Source organism: Thunnus albacares, chromosome 22 (assembly GCF_914725855.1).
Source record: "Thunnus albacares chromosome 22, fThuAlb1.1, whole genome shotgun sequence".
In the NCBI taxonomy this organism is placed as follows: domain Eukaryota; kingdom Metazoa; phylum Chordata; class Actinopteri; order Scombriformes; family Scombridae; genus Thunnus; species Thunnus albacares.
The window spans coordinates 3,374,327-3,388,522 of record NC_058127.1 but is presented as its reverse complement, the minus strand read 5'-3'; the positions used below and the strand labels follow the sequence as shown (position 1 = coordinate 3,388,522).

The 14,196-nt window shown below is 35.7% G+C and overlaps 1 protein-coding gene and 1 long non-coding RNA gene across 3 annotated transcripts in view; one reads left to right on the top strand and one right to left on the bottom strand.

The window, feature by feature from the left end:
- The window catches only part of LOC122974137 (butyrophilin subfamily 3 member A2-like), a 95,189-nt gene that overhangs the window by 10,112 nt on the left and 70,881 nt on the right, over positions 1-14,196 (bottom strand). The window lies entirely within an intron of this gene.
- LOC122974324 lies at positions 9,398-13,178 on the top strand. The gene is made up of 5 exons (XR_006400329.1): positions 9,398-9,545; positions 9,810-10,254; positions 10,351-10,425; positions 11,512-11,597; positions 12,419-13,178. It is a non-coding gene; the product is annotated as an uncharacterized LOC122974324 (long non-coding RNA).

Below are 14,196 nucleotides of genomic sequence, written 5' to 3'. Positions count from 1 at the left end.
GAAATGATCTGTTTGTTTTGGTGATAACTGTCACTCCATCTGTGCTGTTTGCTTGTAACATTGGGTGGACTAAGTTAGTGTCTTATTTGACTTTAAGAGCTGAATTGTCATCAGTAACTTTTACAGTACTATAGGAGAGACACAGTAAGTTGGGCTGGTAGTTTGCTTTTTTTCCCGACAAGGGAAGGAAGGTCAGAGGACCAAGGTTGACGAGTCATGGTTCACTATTACATGTAATAGTTGGGAAAGGGTCAACCTTTGCTTTTTATTTTTTTCCAATATTAACTACTTTTGGTGTAAATATAATAAAATATGGTTATTTATGTTGTGCATTTTCCTGCAGTCACTCAGGGAAGCTCAAGGAAAAATATTTGTTGCTCCGGGGAGGGTCAAGATAAAAAACAAAAACAAAGTCACACCCCAGCCACCCCCCCTCCCTCTGATACATAATGAACAGTCCTTACTGTGTCTCCGTCCGTTCCTTTTTCATTGAGACGCTGCTTTTCAGTGACATTTATTTTAGAACCGTTTTTATTTCCTCCTTCAGTTTCATCCCCGCGGCTTGTCTTGGTCTCTGTAACAATAAAAGCAGTGACATTAAACTATAAAAGATTTTTACTTGCATTTTAGGAAGTTTGATGTCAGTGTAACATGAGATACAAGACGTCTGACAGTTTGACTGCTTATAAATACTCTACTCCATCACCCAAATTATTAAAATAAAAAAATAAAAAAATACACAAATACAAATTTCATATCACTATTCTCATTAAACCCTGTGAGAGGCACTGAATTCATTTGTGACTTACTGATCATGTTTTGTCTCCATTTCCATCCAAAAAAGAAAACTGCAACAATTAACACGATGCAAGGAGCCAAACTAACAGCCAAACCAAGTGTGACAGGAGAAGAACTGGACTGGACCTTAAAGAAATCATCTGCAAATGATACAACACAATGAATAATGTGTAATTTATACAACACTGGACCTCAGCTATTTGAAACTAAAACCAAAATTTGAGACTGAAAATGGCTGCTTTTACCTGGAACAATAATGTGTGTCTCTCTGGTCTGGTTGATGTTGTTCTGTTGGACTCTACAGGTGAAGTTGTTGTTGTGTCTCTTCTCTACAGTCACTCTACTGCTGACAGTATAGAGGTCATCAGGACCTCTGACTGTCTCTGTAGGTCCAGCAGAGAGGAGGTTTCCCTCACCGTCCAACCAAAACACCTCAGGCTGTGGATACCAGCCTTTAGACTCACACTGTAACACCACTCCTCCTCTGTCCCTGTCAAGTCCTGTTAAACTGATGACAGGTGAGGAGACAGCACCTGATGCTGAGGGAAAAAAAGTCATTTTTAAAACAGTGGTGAGCAACACAATCACAAAATGAATAATAAAGAAAGATCTAAGCATGTGTGTTCTGTATCTGATGATCACTCAGTTTCTTAAATCCTTAACTGTGGATCCTATATGACCATTAAACACAGTTGGTTCATGAAGTGCTGATGAGTTGTCACATATTTTATTGTTGCCACTGCTAAAATTGGAAATTCAAAAACATTAAAAGCTGTGAATCCTGAATGTATTTGATGTCAGTGTGGTTTTTCTGGGAATTTAGAAAAACATTAACTATTGAACTTTTGGAGCCACAATGACACATCAGTACTCAGTCCTTTAACACTATGGTGGTACAAATTAAGTATAGCCATTGTTTGGAGTTTTGTCTGCTATCTTTGCTTATTAATTGGTCATCTTCTAAACCTTTCCCCCAAGCACTGATAGACTCTTCTGGCAGACATTTTGACTCTTCAAAGCAGGAAAAGCACAGGTGGAATTATTAACATTTATGATGGCTGCATTACATTTAGGTGAGTATTGTGCACGCTCACTCACTGACATGGCCTACTCTAACAATTAATGGAGCCATTGTTAATGTTAATCATTTACACCTGTGCTTTTCCTGCTTTGAAAGGTCAACATGTCTGCCATGAAAAGGGTCTACTGTTCAATCATAGCTCAGTAACTTTAAGTGGGCACAGAAGGCCTGTTAAGCTTTGCATTTCCCCGTAAACTAAAGAGGAGTGCATGAAACTAAGAGAGATTCTCAGTATCTAAAGAGTCTGGAAGGTCAAGTCTTTCCGAAACCAAAAGCACAAGGACACAATTGTAAGGAATGGAATAAACACTGTATTTGTCTGTCTATGTAGGCTGCTAACATCAGTGTACCATGGCTAACTAGCTTTATTTATTACAGTAGTAACCTAACATTGAGGCCAAGTTAGCATATCATTAACTATCTATGAAGAATTATAAAGTAATATATAAAGCCTTTTGTAGGTTCATTGTAAAAGGATTAAGTTGAAGACATTCCAATGTCATAAAAACCTTTATAAAATTGTCAGACAAAAAAATTGATGGGCATGTATTAAAAAATAAAAAGCCTGCTTCTCTGTACATGTTTCTGACATAAAGGACCTATTTTATTATATTTATTAAAAAAATGTTAAGAATAAAGTGTTAAATCTGCCACTACTATCTACTACTACTACTAAACTGCTGTGCTACAACACAAAGTTTGACAGGGATTACAGTTCTTGCAAAGGGTCAGTTTGTGTCTTAATGTCTTTCCTGGATTATGGCATATCACATAATGTGTATATTTAACTATTGTATCAGTTATACTCATAAATAGCCGACTACCTTAACCAGCTAAGAAAATACTTTCCTCTTATCATCCATTTACTGAACTGATCTATAAAGTGTTAACCTTCATTTAAACTGTGGTTCAAGGACTGTGGTTGTACTCTTCATCTCTGAACAATAATGACCGAAAGCTGTGTTGATCCAACCAAAACCCTTTACTTCTTTGCACCAAACCGCACTATAAACACATACAATGTGTACAAAAATGTGTCCACTTACCAACAAAAAGTTCAACAAAAGATTGTTGATTGAGTTTTGGAATGTTACATTTGTATTTTCCCCCATCAGAAAGTTTCACTTTAGAGAGTTTCAGTGAAATGTTTCCCTGCTTCAGCTCATCAGTGAACAGTGATGTTCGTCCCCTGTAGAATCGATGTTTAATATGTATGACATCCTGACGAGCACGCCAAACATGGACAAATATGGGGTCCAAGTCAGATCTCGTCCACTCCAGTATCATGGCAGCAACATCCTTGGCAGGTTCCAGATGACATGGCAAAATGATGTCATCACCAACTGTTGCCACTATTGGCTGAGACGAACCAATTAACTGGGACTGACCTGGAAAGAAACACAAATGTTAATTAATTCCTGCAGTAAGAACTAGAAAGATAAATCTGATCATCTCTTTAAGACTATGTTCATTAAAAAATAATTAGAAGTGAAAGTAGTTTGCTGACACTGAAGCACCCGCGTGTCAAAGAATTTCATGTTTGCATCATAAACTGTATAGATTATAGGCTTGGCTCAAGAAATGGCAATGTCCAATCAATCCATCTATTCACCACTTTGGTCCAGCCTGAAATATATCAACAATTATTGGACGGATGGCCATGAAAGTTTAGTACATGGCCATCTGTCCACATAACATGAATCCTACTAAGTTTGTTGACTTTTCTTCTAGTGCCACCATGACATTTGTAGTTCTGAGTGAAATGTCTCAGCCACTGTTGGATGGACGGACATAAAATTTTGTTCAGATATTCATGTTCCACTGAAGATAAATTGTAATAACTTTGGTAATCTACTGACTTTTCATCTAGCACCATCATCAAGTCAAAATTTACCTGAGACTGCATTAGTATTTAAGTTACCTTTACAAGAGTGTGTTAGGAGAAGATGGACGACCAAAACACAGAAGGTTTTGAGTGGAGATTGAAGGGACTGTCTGTTCGTCTGGTGAAGCATCCTGCAGTTCTGAAATTTGGAAAGAGATCAGTGATACAATAAATGGAAAATATGCTTTAGAATTGGTGTATGGACAAAATAACTATCCCAGTTAAAAAGAAAGTAATACCTGAGTAGGCTTAAAAATTAAATATATTTGTGGACTTGGCTAACCCAATTTCCATTTGGACTTAATAAAGTCCTCTCATGGGTGGACTTCTATTGTTTTTCAGTGGCTGCAACACATGAAACAACTAAAATAACCACCATCTACATGATATATATTCTTCTCATTGATCCTTTGTTTGAATTCAATTGAATACTTCATTCCTACTTATATAAAAGTAAAACCTACAAATAATGGCAACATATCCACGTAATGGAGTTAAACTTTCACTTTTGTCGATGCAGATAGCTTTCCAAGCATATGCAATCTAATCTATGTATAGTGCCATTATACTTTCACTTTTGATCCCAGCATGGTTAAGACTATTTCTTACTGAACTTCTTAAATATTTTGATAGCACTGGACTTGTTTAATCTTTTAGCCTTCATTAGAGTAAACATTTGAAATACAGTTCATGTGTGGTTGCAGTTTTTCTCACACAAAGGTTTTATAATATACTTAATAATCTGTTACAGAGTATTACTGCAGAGCTGTTATTGTCTGTAAAGTGAGACAGAGTTTTAAAATAGTAGTTAGATGAAACATGCAGAAAAGGCTAAATTAAATTCAGAAGACGACGTACCTGCTGTGTGGTGTGTCGGTCATTTCATTAGACTGCACAGTTCAAGTCTATAAATCATTAACCTAAATTTGGCTCTGGCTTATCAACTGCCGAGTGCTCATTCAGTTGAAGCTACAGCTTCCAGTTCTTGCATTTCGTTCCTCTTTTCCAACGATCACTTCTTTAGAATCAGAGTCACCATGTATCATACACGTCAGATAACCTTTTCTATTTCTTCTTTCCTAACAGACAAAACATTCATTTCATCTACACAAAGTGCAAAACATCTCGGTGAGACATCTTACCTAAAACTTAAAAGGTCAATAGATAAGGTCAAGAGTGCATCATGTTCTTTTAAAGGCAAAACTGATCAATCAAATACACTTCTACACTGGATGAATGATCATCAAGGTATTAATACAACAGTATAGTAATTCTCCATCAGTACACTTCTAATATAATTTTTTTCCACAGTATTGTTTTTATTGTGGAACAACAGCAACAAACACCATTAAAACTACATTAATAAGAAAGCCTTCATGTTTACACACATTAAACACAATATGGTGATTGGCTCTGCTTTTCTAAGCTCAGTTTAACTTTGAGTGTGTTTGTGAGCAGCTGAACTTTGAGCTTGTTGCCAGGTAACTGATCACTAATATAAAATAACACAGCTGCAATCAAAACCATAATTCATCTTAGTGATGAAGGAAAAGGGGAGTGTTCATTGGGTAAATGTTAGGTCTGCTATTTTACTTCTACTAGACATTTTTGTTACATCTACAGTATCTGACATTTATATAAACTGCGAGAATAGGATGGACATTGAACCATTTAAACAGATGCATCCAAAGAAGATTTGTGTCTGCAAACTGAAACATTTAATCAATTCATCAAAGTGCATCTGCAGCAGCACTGTGACCAGTGTGATGCTGCACCAGTGAGTTTTAGATTTAGATTAGCACTACTTTTTTGTAGTGCTAGTTGTATTTTTGTGCAGCAGTGGTGGGACAAAGTTGCTGTATTTAAAGGTCAGGTTCAAAATTTTTCAAGCGCGTCTTAAAACAGCAGTCAGGTGTCCATATGAACAGTGAAAGAGGTTTTTCTCGCTGTAATTATTCCTCATTTGGACGCTGAAGCTTCATATTAGCTTCAGATAAACTTTTAAATACATTTTTGCACAGAAGGAGGACTGTGGATTTTGCCCCCCATCACTTCCATTGTAAGTGCATTATGAAGGGATCTTCTAATGGTCAGTATGAACAGGAAGAATGATTACAGCAAGAAAAACATGTTTCAGTCTTCATTTGGGCTCCTGACTGATGTTTTAAGACAGACTTGAACAATTGTGAACCCGTCACTGGATTATCTGATAAACAAGAAACCCAAACCCCCCCAAAAAGTGTATTTTCTGTTTGTTTGTTTGATTGATTATTTTGTTGAATGCAGTGAATTTCCTTTTCATTTCATTGATTCATTCATTCTTCTCACCTATGTGTTTTTAAACATACAAGATGCAACTCTTGTTTCCCTCATTTATTCTTTGATTTGACTTAAACTCTACAGGGACATCTTGTGGCTACAAGTTGACAACACAGTTACCTCAGTGATTTAATACATGTGAGATCATTATTCCAGGACATACAGTGAGGTGAAAGAGTTTAGTGACCAACCCTGAATGTCTTTTCAAAATGTATCCTTACTCAGTTAATGCAGGTTTAAGTGACATTTTGAATGCAGGAGTTTAACTTTAATTGAAATACTATTACTTTTACTCAATTAAAGGATTTGAAATTACTCTGCATTTTTATGCTTAATGTTGGAAAGTACTGACCAGATTACTTTCTAGGTTTCTTGCAGCAATGATGTACAGAGACTCTGCAGGGGCAAAAAAGTAAAAGAAGGAATATATTTACTGTCTGCAGGGCAAAGGTCACACTAACTTTAGAGATACTTGAACCAATCAGAAAGTCAGGGATGGTCGACCCTTCATGACTGAGAGTATATGACTCAACGACTGTCAAACCACAGGAAGAGGAAGTTCTGACCTACATTATAATTTAGCTGCATTCAGTCTGATGCTCAGACAGTCAGCAGCAAGACAGCATGGAGGTCACAGCTCTCTGCTTCAGACTGTGTGAGTACTCACCTGTCATGGTTTCTTCTCTTTTTATAAGTTTTTTATAGTCATTTACATCAAAGCATCTATGTCTGATGTACAACTCTGTTCCTTTGTTTATCCAGTGATGCTTGAAATCATTCAGCTTGGGACACAAGTTCAGGAAAGTGGTAAGTAACAAACACAAAATCCTAAAGATACTTTGTTTTGCATCACTTCTTCACCTAAAGAATCAAGGTAGAGGGTTGACATAAACCTTTTGAATCTATGATGTAATTTAGGTTCCTACAATTTTGTTTAATGTTGTATATTCTGTTCAATCATTAATTAACTAATGTCCATGTTGGTGATGAAAACTTGAATGTATCTTGCAAAGAGACACAATTTAAACAGATTGTGTCACAAGATGGACGCGCCTACAATCATTTACAATCATCCAGTTCTGGATGTTTCATTGGATACTTTTTAAAAAATAATTACCTCTCGGTTTCAGATGCAGCTTTTCTTCGTATCACTCCAGACAGACTGCAGCACTTTGAACTTGACTCAGTTTCTCTTGACTGTGTTGGGTTTGATGACTCAACTCAGTTGAGAGGAATCAGGAATAATGGGGAATTTGTACCAGAATGTGATATTAAGAAGACGCCAACAGGGTCCTTCTGCACCCTTGATAGAGCCTATCGAACAGACAGCGGAGAATACTGGTGTGAGACTGATGGAGGAGAGAGAAGCAACAGTGTCAACATCACTGTCACTGGTACAGTATGTTTATTGTGTTTCTAAAGCCACTACATATGCACTTTAAACTGGTAATTACCTGTTTCTCACCTAGTATGTCCAGTATAACACTATAATACACAATATAATGTATAAAATCATTTTTTCTCAGGTCAACCTGTTCAAGATGATAAGGTTTACTGTACATTCGGTAGATTTATTAAATGTATATTTTTACAAACTCATGGAATCTGTATAAGGGAAGATTAAAACATTTTTTTCTATTGTTTTCTGTCTAAATCTGACACATATTGCATTCAGTGAAGAGCTTTAGTTTGCAGTCTGCAAGTGATGGTACCATATGAATATAATTATGGATGCCATTTTTTCCAATCCTGTCTGAATTTTTCCCAATTTTCTACTGTGTTACTGCAACATTGTACATAAAACATATTTCTAGCATTTTTTCAATATGTTGTTCAGCTGATTCTGTGATCCTGGAGAGTCCTGTCCTTCCTGTGATGGAGGGAGACGATGTGACTCTGCGCTGCAGAAACAAGACAAACTCCACCAACCTCCGAGCTGATTTCTACAAAGATGGTGTCCTCATGAAGAGCATTACAGCAGCAGAGATGACCATTAACAATGTTTCCATGTCTGATGAAGGACTCTACAAGTGCACCTCTGATGTCGGAACATCACCAGAGAGCCGGTTGGCTGTCGGAGGTGAGACACAAGAGTCTATCAAAACAAAATGAAGATGACATTTTGCTGGTTGTATGGCCAGAATTCATGCAGATTATACATGATGATGGCAACCCTACTTATGAGAAGTCCAGTTGTTTGACACTTGATAGAACGTTTGTATAAAAGTTTGTTTGAAAAAGGGAATGTGTCTACCAATGTTGTGAAAATTATGACTATTAGCTGGAAATAATTTCTAAAGGTTTTACAACCATCTTGCCTAAATTATGACGTCTTTGGTAAATAAAAGTGACATTTTAATGCCACTTTCCTGCTGAATATTCTTCATATTTCTTTAAGTTTAATTGTTTAAATAAATGTTTTATGTAATCCATACATACACAGTTATATATACTGTAGCAAAGAGTGTTTCTGTTATCTCTCAAGCACCTGATGAAGGGAAACATACTGTCCTCCATCGCTCCTCCATCCCCCTCCCCCTGTGGGTTGCTGTTATCATCGTAACAGTGTCCCTGGTGCTGCTGGTGGTGGGATTTCTTTGTATTTGGAGACATGGCAGTACAGGTAAGTATATTCCCAAATATATTGTGTGTAAATAACTACCAAAATAAAGAAAAAGCTTGATGAGAAGCACATGTACTTATAGTTTATGTACTAATACCAAAGAGCTTCAAAGTCCTTCATCAAAACTGTCCTGAAGTAAACCAACTTTTCTTATATTGGTGTTCTTTATTTTTGTCAAGTACTTCTCACAGTAATCCATCTGTCCTCTCCATCTCTTAACGTTATGTTGTAATATCTGATCAGTAATGGTGACTAATGCTGCGCATACTAACTGTCCAGTTAAAGACAAAAGTGTAAAAGGCATCATATAAAAGAATTTCCTCCAAAAGAGCCACAAGCCATCAGATTGTAAATATATATATATATATATATATATATGTATATATATATATATATATGTATATTTACAAAAAACAAAATTACTATGAGGGTTAAACATTTATTTAATATCATTTTGTACAAATCATTAGCCTAAAAACTTCACAATACATCATGTTTGTCTTCCTCCATGTAGTACAGTTTTTTTGTATTTTGGGAAATTCAATAGTATTTAGCCGTACAATAACCTGAGGATGGTAAAATGCATCGACTAACCAAAAATGTCCTTTTACAGTTTTAACGTACATTTGTGTTTACTTATTTTTTTTTTTTTTTACATTTGTGTACAGTTTACATAATTGTACTAATTTGTGCAGCGTGCAGGAAAGACTACACAGAATTGTTTTTTGAAATAACAGACTTTAATTTCCTTTTGTCGTTATTTTTCCTTTTCTATCTTCCAGCGGTGTTCTGCTTTTCCTCAAAGACATCATCAGGCTCAAGTGAGCACAATCAAATAGGTGAGGATGGTAATTATTGTCACTGTACTCCAGATTGCTCCATTAGTACCAAACAATACCATTTTGATTTATAATTTTTTTTAGAGTAAACACTCTTTTTTAAGCTTCAGTAAATTAAATATTATTAAACTTGATTTTGAGGATGTTAATGTTCTATATTTATCTACAGCTGTGTACCTGTCGAACTGCCAAACTTCTACTTCAGTGTATAATAATTTAAATGTAGTTTACATTTTTTTACAAACATTTTCTTTTATGTTTCAGTCTTTGGAGACGACACTGCAGATGATCCAAGCAGTGCAACGTATGTAGTCATGACCATTAAACAGAGACGAGACAAAGGTTTACTTGACTTTCTATTTAAATTTTACATTAACTTGATGTGCGTTTATATTCTGGAGGATTTGAGGAATTTTATATGCACATATATATTCTTCATTTTCAGAGACAATTTCTACTTTCAGCATCTTAAATCGAGTAAAAACAGAATGTTGAAATAATGAGAAGAGTTGTTTAGTTTCACTATTCTTCATGTTGAAAGTGACAGTTGAGATGTTGCTACCAGTAAAGGTTGAGACGTGCTGATGTGTGAATTATTTTCTTAACACCTCAGTGTCTCATACGTGTTGTTTAGATTTAGACACTGCAGGTGCTGCTGATAATTTGAGCCGTGACACAAACCACAGAAGAAAACCACAGATACAAAAAGGTAGAGAGGTCCCCTCATCCTGCCAGCAGAAATATTTATAATGTGCTACTTTAAGATGATCTGTGAGTTTGTCTCACTGATGTTTCTCTCCTTTAGATGAAGATGAATCTTCACGTCAACCTGTTTACTCTGCCTTGAACTTAGATGAGACTCCACAAGCTCTCCAAGCTGGTCCGTATGTTTTGTTTTGTCTTTTCAAAATCTTTAAAATCCCCAAATTCATTTATTTTAGCACAACTACAGACATTTCAAAATTATGTCTTCATTTGATACGTCCCATATGTGACTACAAAGGTCCACATATACACTTCCTTTGTGGGTAATTTGACCCTAAAGTGACTCTAACTGTCAGTTATGACAGTAATGATCATTTACAGTTAATCCAAAATATTTTCAGTATTGTAAAAGACATTTAAAAACCAAGGACATATTGTACTAAATAAGGACTTTGAGAGCATTAACTCTGTCAGGGCAACTTTTAAAGAATTTGTTTTGCCATTTTGATTTGCAACATACATTCATATTTCATATTTCAATATTAACAGTTTAGTCTCGCACTGTTGTGTGACAGCACAAGACAAGTCACACTTAACAAACTGTGCACAGCGTTTCTACTTGTATTTTGGTCAATGTGATAATGACATGATGCTGTTCAAGGCCCGTCTCACAAAAGTGATTTGCGAGCTCTGCTTACACATAGATCACACATTTGTATTTAATGTTCGCACCTTGCAAATAGCAGAGAAATGTATGAGTCCTGTGTTCTTCTCACATGCACATGGTTGCAAGTTTGGTGCTTCTTTTGATAAGTTAAGAGAAGAAATTATCTCAGCTTGCATGTGTTAGATCTATAGAGTGAAACCAGTCCAAGATTGTCAAGAGAAAAACACAAATTATACCTTGAAGCCAAAACAAGATTGTATGAGTACAATGAAACAGATGCTGACATGATATTTGCTTAGAAAAGGTTAGAAAAACAAATGTTACTGACTCTGCCAGAATTTCCAAAAGGCTTCAAAGTTTTAATGCATCTAATAACATGAAAGTGCTGGATAGAACAAATAAATAGAGAAAAAAAGATTTTGACATGAAGATATTTGTCTAGACGAAAGGTCAAGATGGTTGAATCATAAAAGATTACTGTGGCAATCATGAACTTGTTCAGATAATTTCATTGACATTTGCCTTTTGGATTGTGTCTTAACATGTTGTTTTCCAACACAAATGAAACACAAATTCCATTTGTTTCCAAAGCAGAATCAGGATTATCCAGCTCCACAGTGACCCAGAACCCCACAGATCAAAGTTTAACGGAGCAGGAGATTCTTTATTCACCCATCCAGGTAAGACTGTAGGTATTTCTGGACTTCAGCAGCAACTTTGTCTTTATTTTACTGATTACTCTTTAGAAGGGATCTCAAATATCCCATGTTACACCTTATTACGCTCCTCTACCTGTGAATCCTCTTACTGTGAATGCAAGTGGTGTCCATCAAAAATCCATCACTGAATTTTTCAGTCTTTATCTAAAAAAGAGTCAGTGCAAAGCTCCAGGCTCAGTCTTTACCTTTAAAAGTGTATTAAATTATTTGCAAGTCAAAGCACTTTGAGTCAAGTTCTTGTGAAAAACTGATTAGAAACCTATCACATTCACTTTGAAGATGTCACAACCGAGTGGGTATTGTTTTCTCAATTGACTGATCCATCTGTAGTCTCCTCGATTAATAGATTAATTGTATCATCCATAATATGTCAAAAAATGTAAAGAAATGCCCTTCACAACTTCCCACAGCCTACAGTGATGTTGTCAAATTGTGTGCTTTTTTATGATCAACAATCCAAACCCCCAAAATATTGAGTTTAATCTCATATCAGACAAAGAAAAGCTGCAAACCCTCAAAACTGAGACATTCAAAACTCAAGGTTCACTTATTTACTACAAACTCACTTAAAAGCATATTTCATGGTCTTTTGCAGCGAATGAGACTTGCTCAGATGTCTCCACGTGGCCTAAATTGTGTATTTCGGTCATGTGATGTAACATGAGCATGTTCCATTCACTGAAGAAGGCCTGGCTTATGAGCAAAAGCTCAGGGAAAAGCTGAGTAAGTGAGCTCTGGGTTAAGAATATTTTACCAGAGATATTGCATTTTCTGTCTTACAGAAGTAGAAGAGGAGAGATACCTGAAGTTGTGCTGTACTAACAGAAGAAATGACAATTTATGAACTTGTATTTGTCAATTTTTGAAGATTTTACTTTTTGAAATTTTACTTTCATTACAAATGGCAAACAGCACAAACTTGTACTCCGCTATCATCCTACATTTACATCAAACCTTTTAAATTTGTATCCTGTGTTTTCTCTGTGACAAAGCAATAAATGTCCATTAATACTGAATGAAGTGGCCACAGACACATGCACTTTCAAGAGGTTTAAACTGGATTTGAAACAAAGAATTGTAGATTTTGTATATTAGATATAACATATAGTTAAATGCAGCAAAGTTCATGTACACTCATTAGTCCAGTTTTTTTTCTTCAGTTCAGTTAGATGATATGTTGAGCCAGTTTTAGATTAACTTAACTCACAGCATCAGTGTTTAATTTTATTATAGTGGAACAGAGAAACCACCTATTTGCTATATCTGTTCACACGTCTGAGAACGCTGTTCACATGAAGAGAGCTGTTTGAAATAGACTCACTGTGGTCGACTAACAGCATGATAGTTTCACATCATCACGAAACAACCAAAATAGGTTTAAGGCCACTCTGCAGCTCTTTTGCAGGTTCCTTGACTGGCTGATGGAAGAAGACAGTGAACCTGGTTGAACCGTGAACCCTCCTTGCAATGTTTTGTTCTATGTTGTTTATTTATTTGGTTTCTGCAATAAAGTCACAAGTTGTTTAACCAAAAAGAAATAAAAAACTGCAATTGAAATTCCTTAATAAATAATAGCTAATGTTATAGTTGTATTTTAACATAAATGACATCATTTTGTCAAAGTGTCTGTAAATGTGTAAAGGTTTTGCAACAAGCTCCACTCATCAGAGGTAAAGTAGCAAACCTGAAATCGTTAGTCTACTTTTTAATGACGCTGAGCAAAGATGTTAAATGACCAGCAAGCACACACTTACGTTATTTGGTCCATTTTTTTTAGTACTTCTGAAAATGGACTCTCAGAAATATGCTCATTGCAGAGATGTAAGTGTATCAGTTACAATTTACTAAATGTTACATTCAGAAACCTTCAGTTTCAGACAAAAGGAGATGAGAAAAGCATACACAGGACCAGTTTAAGATAAATAAATAAATAATAACATGACTGCAGTCTTTTGAGCATTGTTACCAACAGTCGAACATTGCTTAGCTCTCTCTCTCTCTCACACACACGCACACACACACACACAGGTCAGTCATCATTGAGTTACCAGCATGTATCATAACCCCTACTCTGCCCCCTGCAGTAAAACTATATAACTGTCATCTTTCTCATAAACACTTCTCTTTTTCTTCAGAGGAATGTTATCGCTCATGTTTTACTGAAGAAACATACAGAGACAATTCATGATTTTAAACTTATATGCTGTTATATAATATTTACAGCAGCTGCATCATATGATGTGAAGGTGTGTTTTTATTTGCATATGTTTGAAAAATGTAACATGTATTATGTTAAAAGTATGATGCTGCATTAAAATCAAATAGTCATGCACATCCAGACTACAGCACAACACAAAGTAATAATCACACACACTTAATAAAGGAATCATTGACTGTTAATGAAATGATAGATTAAGCTACATATATCTTTAACGCAATCTCCACAACCTACCCACAGAAACACCCCGGGGTGCTACATCACTCACCTCCTTGACATTTCTTGTATGTGTATGTATGTAAATGCTATATTTGAGAGTAGTATTTTATATTTATTATCAGT